General features: G+C 40.7%; 1 long non-coding RNA gene across 1 annotated transcript in view; it reads left to right on the top strand.

Moving 5' to 3' along the window:
• The first annotated feature begins 4,644 nt into the window (after window positions 1-4,644).
• LOC145422385 (uncharacterized) overlaps window positions 4,645-22,164 on the top strand; it is a 108,773-nt gene continuing 91,253 nt past the window's right edge. Inside the window, exons 1-2 of the long non-coding RNA XR_013903670.1 lie at window positions 4,645-5,995; window positions 8,759-8,885. This is a non-coding gene — a long non-coding RNA (uncharacterized LOC145422385). The remainder of the gene's footprint in view (window positions 5,996-8,758; window positions 8,886-22,164) is intronic.

Below are 22,164 nucleotides of genomic sequence, written 5' to 3'. Positions count from 1 at the left end.
CACTGAATTTGAAATTCTCTGCCACTTAAGAACAACGTCAACAGCGCCACCCCACTTTGACATATAAGTTAGTACCAACAGTGGCAGAGTGACCTCTGACCTACCATGGAGAAAATAAATTAGAGGCTGTGAAGGTTGTCTGAGTCAGAGGCAGAAAAAAAATGTTGGTTGACAGCCCATTGATTTATTCCTTTCTTCACAACTGTGGTTGAGCCAACTAATGAAAAATGAAACTAGAAAAGCTTTACAAGGAAACAAAACGCGGAAAACACATCTGCAACTTCAAGACAATCCTGAACTAAACTGAACTACTCAAAAAACAGTTTTGCACTGGGTGAAACCCCCTTTAATGGGGCCCCTGACAATAAAGCCACTATCAGAGATGGGCAGTAATGCGTTACTGTAATCGGATTACTTTTTTCAGGTAACGAGTAAAGTAAGGGATTACTATTGCAAAAACGGTAATTAGATTACCGTTACTTTCCCGTAGGAACGCTGCGTTACTGCGTTACTAAAACCGTGATTTTTTTGCGAGAATGTCTCATGACAGTGAACGTAAGCGAGTGCAATGTTGGTGACAACAGCTGTCTGCAGATCAACAATGGATCATATATCGAGTGTGGAGAGAGTATGAGCGTGCAGCGTTTAAAGCATGGAAGTACTGACCTTACTTCCATAAAAAGTAACAAAAACATTAGCGTCCGTTGTGCGTGGGAAGAAAACTTCTTTTTAAAAAACCCCCTAAAAACCCCCTAAACTTCCAAGCAAGCACAGAGTGCACTACCACGTAATGGGAAATTCACAGAGAAACTCGCGGATTCTTCCACTGACCGCTGCGGCACACCTGCACCAGGGTAAACCTCCGCCTACCCCACTCCTGCTTTACAGGTGAAAATAGAGCAACAGGACCACTAGTCTTTGATGTCATTTATTTTCTGCTGTGTTTTACTTGCATCTATTTGAAAGACTGAGTGTAAACACAAAAAATATTTTATTTTATGTGCTGGAATGTGCAGAAAATAGGTTTAAATATTAAATTAATTTCTTCCAGTCAGAGAATGTTGCATATAATTAAATTTTTGCTTGATGCATAAAGCTAAAACATTAAAACTAATAAAACAAGTTTTAAAAAGAGACTTTTCCATTTGATTACATTTTGTATGATGGATTATGCAGAAAAAGTAGAATTGGGCTGAAAGATCTATCGCTTTATCACCTATTCAGGTTGTAAATCGTTTTTAAAAAGTAACTAAGTAATTAATTAATTTTGAAAATAAGTAATCAGTAAAGTAACGGGATTACTTTTTGGAAGAAGTAATCGGTAATTAGTTACTGATTACTTTTTTCAAGTAACTTGACCAACACTGGCCACTATAGTCTGTTCACAATCATAACCTGGCCCAGGCTAGCTCTGGAGAGGAGATGCAGCTCCTGATTATATAGTGAGAGGCTCCTCCCACTGTCTGAAACAACAATGAAATATCAAATTAAGAGTAAACATAGGTTGTTTATAGTAGTGTTAAATCTGCCATTTAAATTTCTAATTATAATATAATAGTTAAACAATGGGAACATTAATATACATATATTTAGAAAATCCCCACACAACTGTAAATGTTTAAAATCAACAGATTCTTCAAACTCATACCACACTCCTGCTCCTTCATAACACTTGGTAACTTCCCTCCAAGGAACTTTACCATAAAAGGAGTCCGAAAACCCAACTGGTTTGGCTGTTGCTATGTTTTTACCAGATGCAGACCAGGTGCAGTCTGGAGGAGAAGTGAGAAAGAAATTAGATGCAAATCTTAAAACTAGTATTTTAAGCAACTCTCTTCTTCACTTCAGGAGTAATGTGGCAGCAGTACACACAAAACGCTGCAGTATGCTTAGAGGTCACAGGCCAAAAAGATTCTTCCTCTTGTCAGCAGGGGGAGACAAAGATGCATAAGCTAAAATTTTCAGTAGCTGCATTTTTAACCAAAGACCAGTCATTTTACTTCTACTTACTAATAATCAAGTGTAGTGTTTTATAATGATACTGCTAATAAGCACTGTACTATGTTTCCGCACAACAATTTCAGTGTGTTCTTTTTTCTTTTCTGTCACTCCATGGAACAGCTCTTGAGGTCAGAATAGAAACTTTTTATTGTCTCACAAGTCGCTTCTGAATACTCTTAAAGGGTTTTTATGAATGTTTGACATGTAGTTATGGTTTTTATTGCTCTCGTTTATTTATTAGTTTTTATTCTACTCTGTTTACATTTGTAGTATTTCTATTTTTTCAAGCACTTTGTAACTTTGTTAAGAAAAATTTCATATCAAAAAGTTTTAAACTGGTGTAACAGGAAATGTCATCTCTAATATGTTTTTTTTTTTTCAAGAAAATAAGTAATTATGTAAAATATAATTAAATAAGTAATTACATTTTGCAGTCATGCCTAGCAGGAGGAGCTTGTTAAATTAATACTTTTTCAACATTTTACTAAGGCAAAATAATAATAAAAACTGCTATTTACTTTATCTGTAATATTTCTCTAAATGTCATCATTTGTGTTCCAGATTTGTTTTATTTCTGTTCTAAAAAACAAACAAAGCTTTGTAAGGTTTAATGGGAACAAACTACAAAACTTCTGGAACACTATCATTTGGACAGGTGAGACCAAAGTGTTTTTTTCTGTCATGGAACAGTTCATGGAGGTCAGAACAGAAACTTCACTATTGCTTTACAAGTCACTTCATTTTTTTCATATTAAAAAACTTTAATGAATATTTGACATGTAGTTATGTTTTTTATTGCTCTTGTTTATTTATTATTTATCCTACTTGTTCTGTTTACATTGTGCTATGTATATTTTTACAAGCAAGAGAAAACAAATTATCTGCAAATAGATATTAAAACGCAATGGCCAATAAACCATCAACTGTCACCAACCCAACACAGGAGACACCACCTGAACTGGAATCTAGATTCAATAATCAAAAATGCAAAGTTGATGGCCAGTTGATGGCCAATAAACCATCAACTGTCACAGACACACCATCACCAACAACAGGACCCAGCTCCTGAACCTGAATCTAGGCCAAACAATCAAAATTGCAAAAATCTGTTTGTGTGCTTGTGTGAGTGCTGTATGGGGAGCCCAGATGACTCAGACACAGAAGATTCAAACCAAGGGCAACCTGCCATTTCACAGCAAAATGCGGTTGTGAGCATAGTAAACAATTCCTTTGGTGGCACTAATACCATTAATGTCGGGAATAAAAATACTGCCCGGAATATTCAAGTTAATATGGCTGAATGACTCATGCTTGTGCCTTAATTTTAAAAAGACCGTATCAATGTTTTTTAGTAAACCTAAAACAACCGTGGCTGCAGTAAAAGTCTGCTTGGGTGCACAAGAATTAATTAATGTTGAGGAATTTAAGTATTTGGGAGTGCTACTAGACTCTAAATTATCCTTTAAAAAACACATTAAAAAAGTAGTGAAAACTGTAAATGTTAATATACAGAACTTTAGACATATCCGCACATCATTAACAGACACAGCAGCGATTACATTCCTGCATTCTATGATACTGGCTCATATTGAATATTGTATTACAAGTTGGTCCTATATGAGCTCTGCTGCTATTGGGCCAATTGAAGTATGCTACAAAAGAGCATTGAAAATATTAGATAAAAAACCTTTTTCATATCACCATTGTCAAATTTTAGAAAAATACAAGTTTTTAAATTTTACTAATTTCAAATTATTTAAATCTGCCTGTCTAATATACAAAGTTATACATGGTCTGGCGCCTCCACCAATGAGTGATTTTATTAAACAAAAGTCTAGCAGTGTTGCCGGGTCTCGACTGACTCGAGCCACTGTTAGAGGTGATTGTGAACTGGCATTCAGACGGACCACCTTTTCACAGAATGCTCTGTCATATCAGGGAGTGAGCTTCTGGAATAGTCTTCCACTGTCAGTGAGGGAAAGTACAAGTCTACCCATCTTTAAGAGTCACTTAAAAGGGCGGCTGAGGGACACACAGCCTGAGGGACACTTAGATATAAGTTTAAAATCCTCACCTTTACGTTTATGTCTCTACAAGGTGAGGCCCCCATCTATATCTCGGAGCTTCTCAAACCCTATTCTCCAAAGCAAACTCTTAGATCCACTGATAGTGGTCGTCTATCTATTCCACGGACTCGTCTGAAAACAAAGGGGGATCACGCTTTTCAAACCCTGGCTCCAATACTGTGGAACGGTTTACCCTCCTCACTACGGACCATCGACACGGTGGCCTCTTTTAAAAAACAGCTTAAAACTCATCTGTTTAGACAGGCATTTGGGTAATATGTTGTCTTATTTTATATTTATATTGTACTATTGCTTGTTTGATATGCTTTTATATTTCTTCTAATATTGTTCGTTTGACATGTTTTTATGTGAAGCACTTTGTAACAGCGTTTTTGTCTTAAAAAGTGCTATATAAATAAATTTTACTTACTTACTTACTTACTTACTACACACAAACATGTAATCATGTTTAATAATCATGTTTTATATTGGACGGGAAAAAGAGTTAGTGTATTACAAAAAGGGAAACAACTGTTAGTGCAATGGGTGAACGCAATCTCACGATGGTCAGGGCATGTACAATACTGGGGTTTGTGCAATATAATTGATGTGTTTCCGTTATTGTTATCTATACTGTCCTCTGTGTCCACTCTCCTTGTCATTGTTTGTTCTAGTATAATGTGATCACTGTTTTTGTCCTTGTCACATGACCTGTAAATAGTGTCTCTGTATGTTTTTACTAACTTGTGTTTAACACCAACCTGCCAGAGGGTCTGCAGATGGAAATTAGCCCAAGGCTATAATCTGGCATATTTACATTTGTTAAAATGTTCATTAATATGTATTGCCCCTCTTTCTATAAAAAATAAATAAATAAATAAAATATCTTTACCAAACTGCAGCTAGAGCTCCCTCCGGGTTGAATGTAGTTTGCTTGAATCCTAGAAAACTAATTGGATTTTAAATTGGCTCTTTTTAAATTGATCGAGTCACTTGACACTTACACCTTTGATAAAGTCTTGCGTGTGTCAGCTTCCTTTTTACAGATACAAAAATATGTAAATGTACTGATCTGAATTATAATATTTCTGACTGTCAAAATTTCCCAGATTCAAATCGAATTAAATTGAATCGAATCGATTCGGGACCTTGTGAATTGAATCGATTCTAGAAATCAGTGACAATACCCAGCCCTACTCAACACTGCCCCTAGCATCCTGGAGCACTTCTGTCGTCTTTTGTACGTGTTTTGGAGTTTTTACGTGCTTCTGAGTTTTTACGTGTTTTGATGTTTTTACGTGTTTTGGAGTTTTTACGTGTTTTGGAGTTTGTACGTGTTTTGGAGTTTGTACGTGCTTCAGAGTTTTTACGTGTTTTGGAGTTTGTACGTGTTTTGGAGTTTGTACGTGCTTCAGAGTTTTTACGTGTTTTGGAGTTTGTACGCTTTTTTGGAGTTTGTACGTGCTTTGTCTCTAGGGGTAACGTAAATATACTTTTATTTATTCACTCCACGTGAAATTTAATAAATAAATCATATAATACAAAAAACAAATATTCACATTTCAACTTTTAACTATTTAAATTTTTCCTTTTAAACAAATTTAAAGTGAAACAACACAAAACACTGCAAACCACAACACAATTAAATATAAATTAAAATATGAAAACAAAAAGATGTACATTCTCTGTCATATGAGCCTGCATGAATAAACTTTCTGAATCCTTTATCATCCTCAACTAAAAATAGTTGTGGATGATTACTAGACCTTTCTAATGTGACGTTGTTGTCCCTGACTCTCTTTCTCTCTCTCTCCCTCCAGCTCTGTTCCTGTGCTACTGTGAGTGTAACTACTGCCCCTCCCCCCTCTGCCCAGCGCAAAGCACAAGGCTCGCATGCAGAGTGAAGCGGAAAAAGTGCGAGAGAAAGGGTGAGAGAAAGAAAAGGAAAAGAAAAAGAACACGGCTAGCGATAAGGAGCCGGCTCGTGTCGTTCACTTCAAAGACCCGGCTCTTAGAGCTGTTTCGTTCGCGACCGACACATCACTAATGTTTAATAGTTTTAGAACATTGGGCCTTGAGCAGAGGCGGAGCCAGACATTTGAAACACCCGGGGCTTAGCCCAAATAGTATGCATGTGGGATTTTTTTTTTTTTTTTTTTTTTGGGGGGGGGGGGGGGGGTGTAGAAATGACTGAAAGATTAATAGGCTCTGTTCAAAAAAGAATGACTTCATATAGGGAAAAATATATATCACATGTGCAGGACACCTTAAACTAGTTTTTTAATTAAGCAGCAAGGCAGAACAAGGTCAGGGCTGTATCAAGACACGAGGACTAAACCCCAATTCAACCAGACCCAGAACTGATCCAGAATTAAAACAGGACTACAACAGTTCAAAATCAGGACTACTGAGGACTTAACCAAGACAGAACCAGAATCAGAACTAGATGATAGCACTAAAAATCATCATAGACCTGCACTACACTTATTTTTTAATTCTACCAAAGTCCACTATTTAGATTGAGAAAAGTTTATATAATTATTTAGCCTTGTTGTGCAAACAAGCCTGCAGAACTTAATGAATACAGAATTTGAAAAATAACAAACCTAAAAAGAAACACTAGGTACGAGATACATGAGGACCTATGATACGGTGATACTTTTGGTAAACAACCATTTGACTAACATGTGTGTCTCACCTGCTCTTGTTCATCTGTTCTGTCCTCGTTCTCCTCTCTCTCCCTCTTTGTGCTGACAATCATCAAATATACAGTTGAAACCAGATATTTACTCTTCAGATAAAAACACTTTTTTAATTGTAACATCAAATCAGACTAAATGTTTATTTTTTTAGATTGATAAATATAAAAACATATTTGTTAACTTTAAGAGTAAAGAGAGAAACTATCTGTATTTCTTAATTGCAAATGGCACCAAATTGTATTCAAACTTGAGCCACATTTATGGAGCTCCACAGTTCTTTTCCTGGTGTTTTGGTTGATATCTCTTGATTTTCCCATGTCACAGAAACAGGCTCTGTGTTTTGCCTTATATGCATCCACAGCTGTGCCACCAGTTTACTCACATGGACTCTACTAACCTATCAGAAGCTTCTTCAGCTCAGAATGGAATCGTCTGGAGTTTTCTTATTAATTAACAATAAATTTAGTGTACATGTACTCCTAAATTTGATGAAAGTGATAAAAATAGCTCTGTCTCTCTTTATTCTGAAATTTAACTAATTCAAAATATATTTCAATATTTATCTAAAACAAAAATTTACTCTAAATTGATGTTGTACAGTAAAAATGTTTTATGTTTTCTCCCTAAAGTGTATGTAAATATCTGGTTACAAATGTGAATATCCTGCTGTGTACTGAAATCCCTCTTGATTTGCATAGAAATATACTGAACAACATACAAAGCATAATATATAAAATAACATTTACCTGAGTTTTTTCTTTGAAAGAACCCTCGAATGTCCATTCTTATGTTTCAGTACATAACTGAAACCGATTTAGTCGGGGAGGGTAAGAACTGAAAATATGAAATAAACACACGTAAGCTAAGACTCTCTAAAAAAAAATAGCATTTGTTCGGCTTTTCATTTTGCCATTTGTTGATTCACTTGAAGAGCGAGTAACGTAATATTGGTCAAGTGATCAGTTTGATATCAATCTTTCGTGATGCACCGTCATATTTACATTATTTGTACGGTACGAATGATTTGCTTTGGTACCTGGTCAAACTTAAGCTCTCCTTAGTATGGCTGGCTCCGTCTCTCCAACAGCGCACTCACGGGCAGCAGCTGCCCCGCCCCCTCGCTCAGTCGCTTAGTGCCTGAGCTTGGATCATACCAATATCAGGGGGGGATTCACGCACAGTCGTAAATTCCCACAGTGTGCACTATGTGCTTCGAATATTGTGTGTACTTTTTGTTTTATACAGTTGTCAGCCAGGCATCTAACTATGAAAAAATTACACTCCAAAATACCCCGGGCTTCTGACAAAACAACCCGGGCTTAAGCCCCGTAAGCCACCCCCCCGCTCCGCCCCTGGCCTTGAGGATTGGAGCGGTTTTCCTCCTGCCCTCAGTTTGATTAAACCAGAATCACATCATATTTTCGGCGCTACACAGTAGTGAGATAAGTTTGTGGATGTTGTGTCCGCAGCTTCGGTTATCCTTTTAACCTCTCGCTGGTTAGCTAGCGTGAGCCATAAGCTAACAGCTAACCTGGTTAATGAAGCTAGAGTTCCACGCACATGTAAACACAGCTCGTCTCTGCTGCTTTAACTGTTAAATCAGAAGGCAATACTGCGGTTGACGGGGTTTATTATGTGAAATAGTAGCTTGTTTAGTTTAAACAGCCTAGGCGGCTAGCTTCTTGCGTCTCCCTCTCCTGGGGTTGGAAGGGGCACGTTTCCTCTTTTTTCAGCCACGCAGACCGAGCTGTTTGCGTTCTCTTGCCTTGCATACGTTCTTATTCTGAACTTAATCTGGAATTCATTGCATAGTGTTTGTGCGGGATATAAATGACAAGATGTCGTTTTTCAACAGATTTAGTAAAAAAACCATGTCCAGTGTGAATAAAACTTTCACGGCAATCATCTGCTGTATAGACAGCTTGGCAGTTTATACAGGACTATAATGCCCAGACATGATTCTTTTGAAAACCGTATATCTTTCCACAGGTCTCAACTTCATATATCACCTAGACACAGAGCTGGATGAGGCCAGCACAAATAGCGGCCTATCGGACGAAGATGACTTCTTTGGGTCCATGGGATCAGGAAAGTCAGAAGCTGGGGAGTTGGAGAGGTAAAATTTCCTCAGAAGTCAATGTGCCACATGAACCATTGCATTAATAATAAATTTATTAATGCTCTATATCAACAGTTACAGACTATATAGAACAACTTTATGGAGCTTTATGTTGGCAAAGTGCAGATCAGCTATTTTAGGGTTGCCGACCCCTGATCTATTGCATAGCTTTCCTCACATCAGGAAGCTGTCAATCAAAATCAATACAGCTCTTCCTGCATCTGGAGCTTGTGAAAGACTGTGCGAGACTCCTGTGCCTTAATTTTTTAATGTGTTTAGATATATTCTGTTTGAAAATACTAAAATTTGTATATTTACTTATTTTTGTTTTTATAATAGCTTTTATTTTTAAAAAGTAAAAAATATATCAGACCTTACAACCAGTTACTCAGTACTTGAGTAGTCTTTTCACCAACTACTTTTTTACTCTTACGTGAGTAATTTTTTGAATGACTACTTTTCACTTTTACTTGAGTAATAATATTGTAAAGTAATTCTACTCTTCCTTGAGTACAATTTTTGGATACTCAACCCACCTCTGGAAAACAGCACTAAGGAAAAGCAACAAACAGAAGAGATTTGTTTGGGTCACGAAACACAAGGAATGAACATTAGACCAGTGGAAATCTGTGCTTTGGTCTGATGAGTCCAAACTTGAGATCTTTGGGTCCACCTGCAACGTATTTGTGTGACACAGAAAAGGTGAACGGATGGTCTCTACATGCATGGTACCCACTGTGAAGCATGGAGGAGGTGTGATGGTGTCAAGTTCTTTGCTGATGACACTGTTGGAGATTTATGCAAAATTGAATCACACTGAACTAGCATGACTACCATAACTTTTGACTGGTAGTGTATATACACTCCTACCCTTCTTTCAACATCCAGTTTCCTGTGCCAGACCTTCTATTGATCCACTGAGGCAGACATGTAAAAAAACGTGAACTAAAGCACATTTCTATATATAACAGCCCGTTCTCACTCCCGAGGCGTAACATGTCGACGTTTTGTCACGTCCCGCGGCGTTCCTGAGGAACGCGAAAGGAGACCTTCGGCGTTCTTATGGTACGCGGCGGGTTATGGCTGGAATCCAGTGCAATGACGCTCCCGCGGTAATAGACGTTCCAGCCCTGTATTCCAGCCCTAAACCTAACCTTATCCCTAGCCCTGACCATAACCTTATTCCTGACCTTAACCAGGACTTTAATAATGTTAAATAGTGTGCTACTAAGCGATTTGAAGAAAAAGAGCAAACGTGTAGATTCAGTCCAGACGGTTCTCATATTTCCTCTTTTTTCCGAGGTCGTCATTTAGGAACGTGGTGGGTAGCCGAAAACGTAATATGGTGACGATTTGTCACCTAGCGTAAAATGTTACGCTTTGGGAGTGAGAACGTGTTGTATATAAACAGGACTTTAAATCTACATCAACAGCTACTTCAGAGGAAATTCTTCAATAAACTGCAACCAAAGGCTCAACTCAGAGGACAAAACCCAACCTGTTATAAACAGTGTGACAGCAAACTTTCTCTTGTGTAAAGTTACAAATAGAATTAAAGCTGCAAGCAGCGTTATGAGGGCCCTCGCACCCCCGGCGTGTCGAGCCATGCCCAACACCTGAAACCAGCACGTCCGATCTGATGTCACATTGATGGAATTCATGCATTTAACCACCAACTAACATTTCAACTCATTCATTCATGATTGGTTAGTTGTTCCACTAGGTGGCGCTCTAACCATTATGTACAAATGGCATAACAAACATTTCCGAGCTCGAGTCTCATCACGCCTATGAGCTTTGGGAGAGATTGGACATTGTGTTTTTGAGTGACAGCAGATTACTGCTTTTTGGCGAGTGATTCAAACTCTAAGTGCCGCCATAACCACCCCGTTTCACTGAACGTAAAAAGCTTCGCAATTTAACATCACAAAGGTCTTTAGATTCCACACACTGGAGATTGGTTCAATATGATGAAATCCCTTGGAGGAGTTCGTCAAAGAACGGTGCCTGGAAAGAGGGGAAAATGTTGCCAAAATTACACATTAATTTTAAAATGGCTGACTTCCTGTTGGATTTGGGATATTGCACCAAGAGACTTTTTTGTACATCTTGATATCTCCTATAAGCTTACCAGGTTTCAGAATCATACATAGAACACAGAGCATGGGCTGTGGTTTTGAAATTTTGTAGGGGGCGCTGTGGAGCCATTTTGGGATATTCAATGAAAATGATCACATAACAACAAAGCCTTAACCACATTGGAGGTGTGCGCCAAATTTCAAGACTTTTTAAACTTTCCAAGCCCCTCAAAAGCCACTTCATCTTTCATGGTGAACCGCGTTGCCACCAGGGTGCGCCGTTCAGTTTAAAGTCACAATTTTTGCACTGAAGCATCACAAGGGACTGATGGTGATATTCACCGCTTTTGAGGTGGCCACGATGAACCTGTGAAAATCAGTACAACAAAATTAAAGCCATGACATTTCCTGTTGCCACTAGGTGGCGCTGTCCGTATTCCCGACAATGGGCACATCAATCTGTTCAGGGCGGGTCTGACATCATGCCTGTAAAGTCTGGTACTGATCAGACTGGATTTCATTGAGTTATACTAATTTGTTTCTTCATGGCGTGACATCAAAGTTCGCCATGCTGCTGGGGTCACACCCTTTTGCGAAAAGTCACAGTTTTCACTGTAACCCAAGACCAACTCCTTAAGGCTTTTCTGGAGAAATTTGAGGCTGCAGATGTCACCCATCACTATACTGTACCCCAAAGTGTAAAACATGACATTTCCTGTTCCCACTAGGTGGCGCTGTCCTTGATGTCAAATATGGCAGTTGAAATATGTTTAGGGGTGGAGCCTTATCATATGTGTTCACTTTGGTCAAGGTCAGAAAATGTATGACAAAATGAGAGGCAATAAGATTTTCATGGCGAGTCATCGAAATTCGCCATGGCGCCACGGCCTCATAGTATTGTGAAAACTCAAAAGCTCCGCAATTTAACATGGCACAAGGGTGTAGTTGACACTGTCCAAATTTGAAGGTTATGAAATGAAACCCCAAGGAGGAGTTCGCAAAAGTTCGAGGCATGGAAATGGCAAAATTAGAGCCAAAATGTCACCTTCTCTTCCAAATGGCGGACTTCCTGTTGGGTTTGCGTCAATGGGCCCACAGACTTTTTTGTTCGTCTTGGCATGATACACATGTGTGCCAAATTTCATACATGTAGCTCAAACCATGTGGTCGTAGGGCTGCATTTAACAAGGCATAGGTGGCGCTCTAGAGCCATTTCCCAGTGCTCATATGTAAAACCATTAAAATACAAAATTTTTCACCAGACCTGGCATGTGTGCAAAATTTCATGAGTTTTTGAGCATGTTTAGGCCCTCAAAAAGGCCCTTGTTTGGGGTGAATAATAATAATAATAATTAAAGCTGCAAGCAGCGTTATGAGGGCCCTCGCACCCCATCGCGTCGAGCCACGCCCAACACCTACAACCAGCACCTCCGATCTGATGTCACATTGATGGAATTCATGCATTTAACCACCAGCTAACATTTCATCTCATTCAATCATCATTATAGTCCTCCCACTAGGTGGCGCTCTAACCATTACTGACAAATGGCATAACAAACACTTCCAAGCTCGAGTCTCATCACACCCGAGACGTTTGGGAGAGATTGGACATTGTGTTTTTGAGTGACAGCAGATTACTGCTTTTTGGCGAGTGATTCAAACTCTAAGTGCCGCCATAACCACCCCGTTTCCCTGGACGTAAAAAGCTTCGCAATTTAACATCACAAAGGTCTTTAGATTCCACACACTGGAGAATGCTTCAATATGATGAAATCCCTTGGAGGAGTTCGTCAAAGTATGAAGCCTGAAAAGAGGAGAAAATGTCGCCAAAATTGCACATTAATTTTAAAATGGCTGAGTTCCTGTTGGATTTGGGATATTGCTCCAAGAGACTTTTTTGTACATCTTGATATCTCCTATAAGCCTACCAGGTTTCAGATTCATATATAAAACACAGAGCTGGGGCTGTGGTTTTGAAATATTGTAGGGGGCGCTGTGGAGCCATTTTGGGATATTCAATGAAAATGATCACATAACAACAAAGCCTTCGTCACATTGGAGGTGTGTGCCAAATTTCAAGCCTCTATAAACTTGCCAAGACCCTCAAAAGCCACTTCATCTTTCATCGTGAACAGCGTTGCCACCAGGGTGCGCCGTTCAGTTTAAAGTCACAATTTTTGCACTGAAGCATCACGAGGGACTGATGGTGATATTCACCGCTTTTGAGGTGGCCAGGATGAACCTGTGAAAATCAGTACAACAAAATTAAAGCCATGACATTTCCTGTTGCCACTAGGTGGCGCTGTCCGTATTTCCGACAATGGGCACATCAATCTGTTCAGGGCGGGTCTGACATCATGCCTGTAAAGTCTGGTACTGATCAGACTGGATTTCATTGAGTTATACTAATTTGTTTCTTCATGGCGTGACATCAAAGTTCGCCATGCTGCTGGGGTCACACCCTTTTGCGAAAAGTCACAGTTTTCACTGTAACCCAAGACCAACTCCTTAAGGCTTTCCTGGAGAAATTTGAGGCTGCAGGTGTCACCCATCACTATACTGTACCCCAAAGTGTAAAACATGACATTTCCTGTTCCCACTAGGTGGCGCTGTCCCTGGTGTCAAATATGGCAGTTGAAATATGTTCAGGGGTGGAGCCTTATCATATGTGTTCACTTTGGTCAAGGTCAGAAAATGTATGACAAAATGAGAGGCAATAAGATTTTCATGGCGAGTCATCGAAATTCGCCATGGCGCCACGGCCTCATAGTATTGTGAAAACTCAAAAGCTCCGCAATTTAACATGGCCCAGGTGTGTAGTTGACACTGACCAAAGATGAAGCTTATACAACCAAATCCCAAGGAGGAGTTCGCAAAAGTTCGAGGCATGGAAATGGCAAAATTAGAGCCAAAATGTCACCTTCTCTTCCAAATGGCGGACTTCCTGTTGGGTTTGCATCAATGGGCCCACAGACTTTTTTGTTCGACTCGGCATGATACACATGTGTGCCAAATTTCATACATGTAGCTGAAACGATGTGGTCGTAGGGCTGCATTTAACAAGGCATAGGTGGCGCTGTAGAGCCATTTCCCAGTGCTCATATGTAAAACCATTAAAATACAAAATTTTTCACCAGACCTGGCATGTGTGCAAAATTTCATGAGTTTTTGAGCATGTTTAGGCCCTCAAAAAGGCCCTTGTTTCGCCTGAATAATAATAATAATAATAATAATAATAATAATAATAATAAGAAACGGAGCAGATACAATAGGGCCTTCGCACTCTCGGTGCTCGGGCCCTAATTAAAGCTGCAAGCAGCGTTATGAGGGCCCTCGCACCCCCGGCACGTCGAGCCACGCCCAACACCTAAAACCAGCACCTCCGATCTGATGTCACATTGATGGAATTCATGCATTTAACCACCAGCTAACATTTCAACTCATTCATTCATGATTAGTTAGTCGTTCCACTAGGTGGCGCTCTAACCATTATGTACAAATGGCATAACAAACACTTCCAAGCTCGAGTCTCATCACACCTGAGACGTTTGGGAGAGATTGGACATTGTGTTTTTGAGTGACAGCAGATTACTGCTTTTTGGCGAGTGATTCAAACTCTAAGTGCCGCCATAACCACCCCGTTTCCCTGGACGTAAAAAGCTTCGCAATTTAACAACACAAAGGTCTTTGGATTCCACACACTGAAGAATGCTTCAATATGATGAAATCCCTTGGAGGAGTTCGTCAAAGTATGAGGCCTGAAAAGAGGGGAAAATGTCATCAAAATTGCACATAAATTTTAAAATGGCTGACTTCCTGTTGGATTTGGGATATTGCTCCAAGAGACTTTTTTGTACATCTTGATATCTTACACAAGCTTACCAAGTGTCAGACTCATAGATGAAACACAGAGCAGGGGCTGATGTTTTGAAATATTGTAGGGGGCGCTGTGGAGCCATTTTGCGCTATTCAAGGAAAATGGTTACATAACAACAATGCCTTCATCCATTTAGAGGTGTGTGCCAAATTTCAAGCCTCTATAAACTTTCCAAGCCCCTCAAAAGCCACTTCATCTTTCATGATGAACCGCGTTGCCACCAGGGTGCGCCGTTCAGTTTAAACTCACAATTTTTGCACTGAAGCATCACGAGGGACTGATGGTGATATTCACCGCTTTTGAGGTGGCCACGATCAACCTGTGAAAATCAGTACAACAAAGTTAAAGCCATGACATTTCCTGTTGCCACTAGGTGGCGCTGTCCGTATTTCCGACAATGGGCACATCAATCTGTTCAGGGCGGGTCTGACATCATGCCTGTAAAGTCTGGTACTGATCAGACTGGATTTCATTGAGTTATACTAATTTGTTTCTTCATGGCGTGACATCAAAGTTCGCCATGCTGCTGGGGTCACACCCTTTCGCGAAAACTCACAGTTTTCACTGTAACCCAAGACCAACTCCTTAAGGCTTTCCTGGAGAAATTTGAGGCTGCAGATGTCACCCATCACTATACTGTACCCCAAAGTGTAAAACATGACATTTCCTGTTCCCACTAGGTGGCGCTGTCCCTGGTGTCAAATATGGCAGTTGAAATATGTTCAGGGGTGGAGCCTTATCATATGTGTTCACTTTGGTCAAGGTCAGAACTTCTATGACAAAATGAGAGGCAATAAGATTTTCATGGCGAGTCATCGAAATTCGCCATGGCGCCACGGCCTCATAGTATTGTGAAAACTCAAAAGCTCCGCAATTTAACATGGCACAAGGGTGTAGTTGACACTGTCCAAATTTGAAGGTTATGAAATGAAACCCCAAGGAGGAGTTCGCAAAAGTTCGAGGCATGGAAATGGCAAAATTAGAGCCAAAATGTCACCTTCTCTTCCAAATGGCGGACTTCCTGTTGGGTTTGCGTCAATGGGCCCACAGACTTTTTTGTTCGTCTTGGCATGATACACATGTGTGCCAAATTTCATACATGTAGCTCAAACGATGTGGTCGTAGGGCTGCATTTAACAAGGCATAGGTGGCGCTGTAGAGCCATTTCCCAGTGCTCATATGTAAAACCATTAAAATACAAAATTTTTCACCAGACCTGGCATGTGTGCAAAATTTCATGAGTTTTTGAGCATGTTTAGGCCCTCAAAAAGGCCCTTGTTTCGCCTGAATAATAATAATAATAATAATAATAATAATAATAAGAAACGGAGCAGATACAATAGGGCCTTCGCACTCTCAGTGCTCGGGCCCTAATTAAAGCTGCAAGCAGCGTTATGAGGGCCCTCGCACCCCCGGCACGTCGAGCCACGCCCAACACCTCAAACCGGAACGTCCGATGTGATGTCACATTGATGGATTTCATGCTTTTAATCACCAGCTAACATTTCATCTTATTCAACCAGGATTATAGTCATGCCACTAGGTGGCGCTCTAACCATTATTGACAAATACCATAACAAACATTTCCAAGCTCGAGTCTCATCACACCTGCGACCTTTGGGAGAGATTGGACATTGTGTTTTTTAGTGACAGCAGATTACTGCTTTTTGCGAGTGATTGAAACTCTACGTGCCGCCATGACCACCCCGTTTCCCTGAACGGAAAAAGCTTCGCAATTTAACATCACAAAGGTCTTTGGATTCTACACACTGAAGAATGCTTCAATATGATGAAATCCCTTGGAGGAGTTCGTCAAAGTATGAGGCCTGAAAAGGGGGGAAAATGTCATCAAAATTACACATTAATTTTAAAATGGCTGACTTCCTGTTGGATTTGGGATATTGCTCCAAGAGACTTTTTTGTACATCTTGATATCTTACACAAGCTTACCAAGTGTCAGACTCATAGATGAAACACAGAGCAGGGGCTGATGTTTTGAAATATTGTAGGGGGCGCTGTGGAGCCATTTTGCGCTATTCAAGGAAAATGGTTACATAACAACAATGCCTTCATCCATTTGGAGGTGTGTGCCAAATTTCAAGCCTCTATAAACTTTCCAAGCCCCTCAAAAGCCACTTCATCTTTCATGATGAACCGCGTTGCCACCAGGGTGCGCCGTTCAGTTTAAAGTCACAATTTTTGCACTGAAGCATCACGAGGGACTGATGGTGATATTCACCGCTTTTGAGGTGGCCACGATCAACCTGTGAAAATCAGTACAACAAAGTTAAAGCCATGACATTTCCTGTTGCCACTAGGTGGCGCTGTCCGTATTTCCGACAATGGGCATATCAATCTTTTCAGGGCGGGGCTGATATCATGCCTGTAAAGTCTGGTACTGATCAGACTGGATTTCATTGAGTTATACTAATTTGTTTCTTCATGGCGTGACATCAAAGTTCGCCATGCTGCTGGGGTCACACCCTTTCGTGAAAAGTCACAGTTTTCACTGTAACCCAAGACCAACTCCTTAAGGCTTTCCTGGAGAAATTTGAGGCTGCAGATGTCACCCATCACAATACTGTACCCCAAAGTGTAAAACATGACATTTCCTGTTCCCACTAGGTGGCGCTGTCCTTGATGTCAAATATGGCAGTTGAAATATGTTCAGGGGTGGAGCCTTATCATATGTGTGCTCTTTGGTCCAGATCGGAACATGTATGACAGAATGAGAGGCAATAAGATTTTCATGGCGAGTCATCAAAATTCGCCATGGCGCCACGGCCTCATACTATTGTGAAAACTCAAAAGCTCCGCAATTTAACATGGCACAAGGGTGTAGTTGACACTGTCCAAATTTGAAGCTTATACAACCAAATCCCAAGGAGGAGTTCGTTAAAGTTCGAGGCATGGAAATGGCAAAATTAGAGCCAAAATGTCACCTTCTCTTCCAAATGGCGGACTTCCTGTTGGGTTTGCATCAATGGGCCCACTGACTTTTTTGTTCGTCTTGGCATGATACACATGTGTGCCAAATTTCATACATGTAGCTCAAACGATGTGGTCGTAGGGCTGCATTTAACAAGGCATAGGTGGCGCTCTAGAGCCATTTCCCAGTGCTCATATGTAAAACCATTAAAATACAAAATTTTTCACCAGACCTGGCATGTGTGCAAAATTTCATGAGTTTTTGAGCATGTTTAGGCCCTCAAAAAGGCCCTTGTTTCGCCTGAATAATAATAATAATAATAATAATAATAATAATAATAATAATAATAATAATAAGAAACGGAGCAGATACAATAGGGCCTTCGCACTATCAGTGCTCGGGCCCTAATTAAAGCTGCAAGCAGCGTTATGAGGGCCCTCGCACCCCCAGTGTCGAGCCATGCCCAACACCTGAAACCAGCACGTCCGATCTGATGTCACATTGATGGAATTCATGCATTTAACCACCAGCTAACATTTCAACTCATTCATTCATGATTAGTTAGTCGTTCCACTAGGTGGCGCTCTAACCATTATGTACAAATGGCATAACAAACATTTCCGAACTCGATTCTCATTATGCCTGCGACCTTTGGGTAAGATTGGACATTGTGTTTTTGAGTAACAGCAGATTACTGCGTTTTGGCGAGTGATTGAGAGTCTACGTGCCGCCATAACCACCCCGTTTCCCTGAACGTAAAAAGCTTCGCAATTTAACAACACAAAGGTCTTTGGATTCCACACACTGAAGAATAGTGCAATCTGATGAAATCCCTTGGAGGAGTTCGTCAAAGAACGATGCCTGAAAAGAGGGGAAAATGTTGCCAAAATTGCACATTAATTTTAAAATGGCTGACTTCCTGTTGGATTTGGGATATTGCTCCAAGAGACTTTTTTGTACATCTCTATATCTCCTATAAGCTTACCAGGTTTCAGACTCATAGATGAAACACAGAGCTGGGGCTGTGATTTTGAAATTTTGTAGGGGGCGCTGTGGAGCCATTTTGGGATATTCAATGAAAATGATCACATGACAACAAAGCCTTCATCCATTTGGAGGTGTGTGCCAAATTTCAAGCCTCTATATACTTTCCAAGCCCCTCAAAAGCCACTTCATCTTTCATGATGAACCGCGTTGCCACCAGGGTGCGCCGTTCAGTTTAAAGTCACAATTTTTGCACTGAAGCATCACGAGGGACTGATGGTGATATTCACCGCTTTTGAGGTGGCCACGATGAACCTGTGAAAATCAGTACAACAAAATTAAAGCCATGACATTTCCTGTTGCCACTAGGTGGCGCTGTCCGTATTTCCGACAATGGGCACATCAATCTGTTCAGGGCGGGTCTGACATCATGCCTGTAAAGTCTGGTACTGATCAGACTGGATTTCATTGAGTTATACTAATTTGTTTCTTCATGGCGTGACATCAAAGTTCGCCATGCTGCTGGGGTCACACCCTTTCGCGAAAACTCACAGTTTTCACTGTAACCCAAGACCAACTCCTTAAGGCTTTCCTGGAGAAATTTGAGGCTGCAGATGTCACCCATCACTATACTGTACCCCAAAGTGTAAAACATGACATTTCCTGTTCCCACTAGGTGGCGCTGTCCTTGATGTCAAATATGGCAGTTGAAATATGTTCAGGGGTGGAGCCTTATCATATGTGTGCTCTTTGGTCCAGATCAGAACATGTATGACAAAATGAGAGGCAATAAGATTTTCATGGCGAGTCATCGAAATTCGCCATGGCGCCACGGCCTCATAGTATTGTGAAAACTCAAAAGCTCCGCAATTTAACATGGCACAAGGGTGTAGTTGACACTGTCCAAATTTGAAGTTTATAGGACCAAATCCCAAGGAGGAGTTCGTTAAAGTTCGAGGCATGGAAATGGCAAAATTAGAGCCAAAATGTCACCTTCTCTTCCAAATGGCGGACTTCCTGTTGGGTTTGCGTCAATGGGCCCACAGACTTTTTTGTTCGTCTTGGCATGATACACATGTGTGCCAAATTTCATACATGTAGCTGAAACGATGTGGTCGTAGGGCTGCATTTAACAAGGCATAGGTGGCGCTGTAGAGCCATTTCCCAGTGCTCATAAGTAAAACCATTAAAATACAAAATTTTTCACCAGACCTGGCATGTGTGCAAAATTTCATGAGTTTTTGAGCATGTTTAGGCCCTCAAAAAGGCCCTTGTTTGGGGTGAATAATAATAATAATAATAATAATTAAAGCTGCAAGCAGCGTTATGAGGGCCCTCGCACCCCCGGCGCGTCGAGCCACGCCCAACACCTAAAACCAGCACCTCCGATCTGATGTCACATTGATGGAATTCATGCATTTAACCACCAGCTAACATTTCAACTCATTCATTTATGATTAGTTAGTCGTTCCACTAGGTGGCGCTCTAACCATTATGCACAAATGGCATAACAAACATTTCCGAGCTCGAGTCTCATCACGCCTATGAGCTTTGGGAGAGATTGGACATTTTGTTTTTGAGTGACAGCAGATTACTGCTTTTTGGCGAGTGATTGAAACTCTATGTGCCGCCATGACCACCCCGTTTCCCTGAATGTAAAAAGCTTCACAATTTAACATCACAAAGGTCTTTAGATTCCACACACAGGAGATCGCATCAATGTGATGAAATCCCTTGGAGGAGTTCGTCAAAGAACGGTGCCTGGAAAGAGGGGAAAATGTTGCCAAAATTGCACATTAATTTTAAAATGGCTGACTTCCTGTTGGATTTGGGATATTGCTCCAAGAGACTTTTTTGTACATCTTGATATTTTCCATAAGTTTACCAGGTTTCAGACTCATAGATGAAACACAGAGCAGGGGCTGTTGTTTTGAAATTTTGTAGGGGGCGCTGTGGAGCAATTTCGCGCTATTCAATGAAAATGATCACATGACAACAAAGCCTACATCCATTTGGAGGTGTGTGCCAAATTTCAAGCCTCTATAAACTTTCCAAGCCCCTCAAAAGCCACTTCATCTTTCATGGTGAACCGCGTTACCACCAGGGTGCGCCGTTCACTTTAAAGTCACAATTTTTGCACTGAAGCATCACGAGGGACTGATTTTGATATTCACCGCTTTTGAGGTGGCCACGATGAACCTGTGAAAATCAGTACAACAAAATTAAAGCCATGACATTTCCTGTTGCCACTAGGTGGCGCTGTCCGTATTTCCGACAATGGGCACATCAATCTGTTCAGGGTGGGTCTGACATCATGCCTGTAAAGTCTGGTACTGATCAGACTGGATTTCATTGAGTTATACTAATTTCTTTCTTCATGGCGTGACATCAAAGTTCGCCATGCTGCTGGGGTCACACCCTTTCGCGAAAAGTCACAGTTTTCACTGTAACCCAAGACCAACTCCTTAAGGCTTTCCTGGAGAAATTTGAGGCTGCAGATGTCACCCATCACAATACTGTACCCCAAAGTGTAAAACATGACATTTCCTGTTCCCACTAGGTGGCGCTGTCCCTGATGTAAAATATGGCAGTTGTAATATGTTCAGGGGTGGAGCCTTATCATATGTGTTCACTTTGGTCAAGGTCAGAAAATGTATGACAGAATGAGAGGCAATAAGATTTTCATGGCGAGTCATCGAAATTCGCCGTGGCGCCACGGCCTCATGGTATTGTGAAAACTCAAAAGCTCCGCAATTTAACATGGCATAAGGGTGTAGTTGGCACTGACCAAATATGAAGGTTATGAAATCAAACCCCAAGGAGGAGTTCGTTAAAGTTCGAGGCATGGAAACGGTAAAATCAGAGCCAAAATGTCACATTCAATCCAAAATGGCGGACTTCCTGTTGGGTTTAGGACATTGCCATAATAGACTTTTTTGTTCGACTCTGAACGTTATATAGGTCTACCGACTTTCAAACATGTAGGTGATACCCATACCGGGGGCTCGCATTTTTCATTTTTCTAGGTGGCGCTACTGAGCTAATTTTCCCTGGCCATGTCTGAGAACATTAAAATACGTAAATTTTCACCAGACCTGACGCGTGTGCAAAATTTCATGAGTTTTCGAGCATGTTTAGGTCCTCAAAAGGCCGATTCATTTGCCGGAATAATAATAATAATAATAATAATTAAAGCTGCAAGCAGCGTTATGAGGGCCCTCGCACCCCCGGCACGTCGAGCCACTGCCAACACCTCAAACCGGCACGTCCGATGTGATGTCACATTGATGGATTTCATGCTTTTAATCACCAGCTAACATTTCATCTTATTCAACCAGGATTATAGTCGTCCCACTAGGTGGCGCTCTAACCATTATTGACAAATAGCATAACAAACATTTCCAAGCT

This window comes from Astatotilapia calliptera, chromosome 19, assembly GCF_964374335.1.
Source record: "Astatotilapia calliptera chromosome 19, fAstCal68.1, whole genome shotgun sequence".
NCBI lineage: Eukaryota > Metazoa > Chordata > Actinopteri > Cichliformes > Cichlidae > Astatotilapia > Astatotilapia calliptera.
This window is presented reverse-complemented; position numbering and strand designations above follow the sequence as displayed.